This window comes from Vombatus ursinus, unplaced genomic scaffold, assembly GCF_900497805.2.
Source record: "Vombatus ursinus unplaced genomic scaffold, bare-nosed wombat genome assembly UNPS02014812.1, whole genome shotgun sequence".
Taxonomy (NCBI): domain Eukaryota; kingdom Metazoa; phylum Chordata; class Mammalia; order Diprotodontia; family Vombatidae; genus Vombatus; species Vombatus ursinus.
The window spans coordinates 62,399,467-62,404,408 of NW_020954590.1; positions in this window are offsets into that span (position 1 = coordinate 62,399,467).

A 4,942-nucleotide genomic window follows, 5' to 3' on the forward strand; every position below is an offset into this window, starting at 1 on the left:
TCTCCCCACTGGGAGGCTTACAGCAGTCCTTGCCTCCTCATGTAGCCAGGCAAGGAAGAGAGTAAGCCTTGGCTAATTAGTGCTTTTAAAACACATTCTTGATTCTGCCTCATTAACCGATCAAAAGGTTCTTTTCTTCCTGTGTTAAGTCTATCAGGAACAACACCTATGCATGCTCAAGTCTATATGCGAATTGCCTCAGCAGAGCACAGTACCCATGTTCCTAAGGACTGGGTTCATTGGGCAGTACCCTCCTTTACAAGTAAATGGAATCAGTACAAACAGTGTCTAAAGGGATAAGCCTGCCCCAGGAGCTAATATCAGTTGGTCTGAGGCTCTTCTTATGTCAGCGAATGTTACAAAAATACCCTTTTTCAGTATTCAAAGGTCTGCTTTTTCTACTACTGGAAATAAATCAGCATTTACATTAGTAGCAAAGACCATAAACTTCTCTACCTATAGTTGTGAGTACCCACAAGAAAAGGAGTCAGTGTCATTCTTCCTCCTTTTTCTAGACATTTTAGCCTTGCAAAATATCTTGGCATTTGGGGGTAAGATTTTTTATTTTTATTTTTATTTTCTTTCCTTTTCTTCCCTACTCTATCATTTTTAAAAACTGGGACAATTAACTCTTTTGTCCCACGTAGTTTCATTTATGATTTCTTGATTGTTGTTTGTCCTTTGTTCTGGAAGAGGACTGCAACATCAGGAAGGTGATGCCATGATTTGCACATGCATCAGATTTAAGTGCACCAGGAGGGCTGTGCAAAGTCACTAGTCTCACTTTCTCCTCCAAAGCCATCTGGGTCCAGTTGCAAGATATAGATCAGGACAACTGGAGAAGGCTGCATGATTTCTTGAAGTTAAGCTCTGGAAACAAGGCTTTGATAAAATCCATTGGGATTCAAATGGAGCTTCTTGACCAAGCCTTAAAGACAAATCATTTTGGCTCTCAGTGATCAGCCAATAATAGATCCCAGCCCAAACATGTTTGGGTTTTGATGGCTTAGAGTAAGTATAAGTAGAAATTGTTTTTGTTCTGCCCAGATACCCTGAGAGTCTTTCCTTCCCAGTTTGATTTTTTTGCGGGGGGGGGGGAAGGGGGGGTAAGCAAACTAAACCAACTTTTGCCTCATTTCTTACCTAGCCTTAAATCACTGAATGGGTGTTGCCTCAGACAAACTGAGACCTGAGAAAGACCTTCCTTAAAAAAGCCAAGATCTCCCACTGCATCAAGGGTCATCTCCAGTCATCCTGACCTATGTATTGCCACTGGACTCAAATGACCCAGGAGGAAAAAGTGAGGCTGATGTCTTTACACAGTCCTGCCTCTCTTAAATCCAATTCACTTGCAAGTTAAGACTTCACCCTCCTTATGTCATTGGTCCTCTTCCAGAACAGAGGACAAACAAAAAAAAGCAACAAGATATTTTAGGATGTAGCCCCAGGTAACATGAGCAACCCTTCCCAGCTGCCTCAAGGTAAGGCAGAAGATGGTGGGAGGTATTAGCAGGAGCAGGATAGATGTCACCTGAAATCTGGGGAAAGAGAGGAAGAAAATGGCAATGAGTCACTGCATGTCTAGATGGGATTTGAAACCAAGACTTGTTTTTGAGGTTCAATGGAAAAGTGTTTCTGTTGTGCCTCTCGCCCCTCAAGAGATGTCTTATGTGAAGCCTGAGGACTATGTGGAATATTTTTTTTTTGAAGATTAAAGGTGGCAACAATTATCTGTTTGCAGATGATATGATAGTTTACTTGAAGATTCAAATAAAAATTCCTTGAAATAATTTTAGTAAAATGGCAGGATATAAAATTAAATACACAAAAATTATCAGCCTTTGTATATTACCAACAAAACCCAGCAGGAGATAGAAAAAGAAATTCCTTTCAAAAGAAGCCTTAAGAATAATAGAGCTTTGTTGCTGAGCTGTGAATACACCCAGAGGTCCTTTCCATATGAGCCAGTTGTTAAAGAACTGGTCCTGATGGGGATGGAATCTGAACCCCCTGAAAGGAAAAGACCATGTCTTTGGTATCTGGACCCCAAAAAGCGAAAACCCTGGACTTTCACACCTGACCAAATCTCTGGCAGTCACATGAGGTTATAATCCTATCAACTGGCCTTTCATTGTGGCTATGCCCAATTTCCCAGTTCTGTTCTATTACCTCTCAATTGCCCCTGGCCACTTCCCACCCTTAATCCTATCTACACTCCATTCTCCCTTGGCCAAGGTCCAGGTCCCTGGCCTTCTTTTCACCCCAGTTTACTGGACACTCCCATCCAGATCTTCCTTAGACCCCTCCTTCAGTCACCCCAAACTACTTGGCCACTCCTAGATCCCTCCCACAGTCTTTCTGTATATAAGGTCCATTTTGACTCTATTAAGGTGCTCAGATTCTTAAAATCTAGCCAAGGGTACAGAATCTTATAATCTAGCCACTGCTTAGGTTCTTATAATCTAGCCAAATGCTCAGATTCTTAAAATCTAGCCACTACTCAGATTCTTAAGATCTGGCCCCCTTGCATTGGCAATACAAATGCTTAGATTCCTTAACAGTCTGCCCAATATGACGGATGTTCTAATAAACTTTGTCTTTGGTTGAAAGAAGGCTTGGGTTGAATTCATTCAGGCAGCACTTGTGTGTTGTGATTTTGGGGTCCTAGCCCCCCTAGCATCTAAACCTCAACAATCCCATGGGAAAGAAAATGAGTGCCCTATTCTGGAGTCTGGAGAGCACAGCAGGACTGTGAAGGACAATGAATAAGCCCAGCAAAAATAAAAAATAATGATGACCTGCTGGTAGCTAGGGGGAGTCACAGGAAAGAGAGGCTTCAGAGAAAAGCAGTTAGGGCTAGTGACAAATGACCACCACTTTCTGAGAGCTAAGGAAAGCTGCCTTGGAGCTAAAAATAGTAATAGGATGCAGTGACCGGTGACCCCACCGAAAGCAGCAGCTGCAACCAAGCAAGACACAGAGGCCAGGGGCAGTAGCACCAGGATGGAGGAACTGCCCTTGTCTGACTGCCTTTGGCTGAAACCCTATCCAGAGTCACACTATAAATGACCAAAACTGTACTGGTCTCTGTGGGAAGAGAGACCTCTCCAGTCTTACTGTATATGGACTCATATTCTTATTTATTTCCATTAAATGGTAAATAAAATTCAGATTATAAAGTAAGCCATTAATGTCCTGGATGGAAGGTCAAGACAGAAGCTACTTTTTCTCAGAATAATTCTGAACAGTGTACTATCAAATGACCCTAAAACTTTAATGCAACAAATATTCAAATTCAACATACAATTATTGAGCAGATAACTGACACACTAATGTTCACTTGTGAATGTTTTGGACTTATAGCAGTTTCCCCCAGAATGGTCTATTCATTTGGGTCCACCCACAGCTAGCTCTTCTGGACCAGTGGTTGCCTTGTCATTACTTTGTCTGAACAAAAGTGCCATTTACAAACTAAAAGCTACTTTTCTCCTCCATTCAGTGACTCTATTTATTTCCCCCTCATTGGGTTAATAGGTTTGTAGTAAATATACTGGCTCCATCTGCTCTCAGACCTGTGAATTCCACATCTGCAGTCCAATCCATTGTATACAGTGCCCAATGGAGAAATCAGAGCTACTTAAAAATTTTTATAGCCAAGGGCTCAAAATCTCTAGAACTCCTATTATTTTTTGAAGTCAAATGTTTCTAGGTTTAAAAGAAATGCTTGATGCAAACATATTTATATTACAGTAGTAAAAGGTAGGTTTAGTCAGAACCAAGACCACCAAACTCACCTTTAATGATATACTTTTAGAATAATCCTGAAAATAAAGGTCTAGTGGAGGGCAAAAGGGAAACTGGGGTTTACTTGACAAAGAAAAATAATTGCTAATCCTAGAAAATCCAAAATCTTAATAAAAACCAATTTTTCAGCTCAACACGTCCAAAACTGAGTTATCTTTCCCCTTAGATCCTCTCCCCCTCCTGTAATTGTCAAGAGCAACACCATCTTCCCAGACCCTCATGCTCAAAACCTAGGTATTATCCTGGGCTCTTCACTCTCTCTCACCTCCCTTATCCAATCTGTTACCAGGTCTGTCACTTTCATCTTCCAAGGACTCATAGATGTCCCCTTCCTTCTCTGATACAGCCACCACCCTGGTGTAAGCCCTTATCAGCTCACCCTTAGACTATTACAATAGCATGCTTGTGCATCTGCCTGCCTCATCTCAGCCACTCCAGTTCAGCCTCCATTCAGCCACTAAGGAGCTTTTCTTAAAACCCATACATACCTACCTCACTCCCCCAACACACCTTTCCAGTCTTATTGACGAGTTCAGGGTGTACCCCAAGAATGTTGGGGTGCCACCAGAAATGATGGAGAATAGATGTGTGGGTTCTAGTGTCCTGAAAGAAATTCACTAGGACAGTTCTCCACCTTAAAGAAAGGCATTTATTGGGGCGATGTGCCCAAGTGGGTCATGCTCCCCATGGGAAAGACAGAGCCCCAGCAGACCTGCTCCCCTAAGGGGGGCAGAGCAGTTGGCCAGGTTAGCTGTCTGGTCTTCAATACAATTTTACAGAATAGAGGGAAGGGCAAACACAGCTCTGGAATGCCCGGAATATCAGGTAGTCTGGAGGTGCCTTTGTCAGATAGATAAGCAAAGGGTACAGGAAAGGGAAGGAAAAAGTTGTTCTGGAATGTCAGGTAATTGGGGGTACTTTGTGAAAGCACACAGTGGGAGGGCATCAATGCATAATCTTCTTTGATCACTTTTCTGGCTGGTCACATCCTGCATCTTGTCTCATATCTCACATCCTTCGTCCTGCTTGCTCCATCTGCCTCGAGCACTCCTCTCTACCTCATCATTATTACAATCTTGCTTTCAGCCTCATGCACTTCAATCCAGTGACACTGGCCTCCTTGGTATTCCACAAGCCA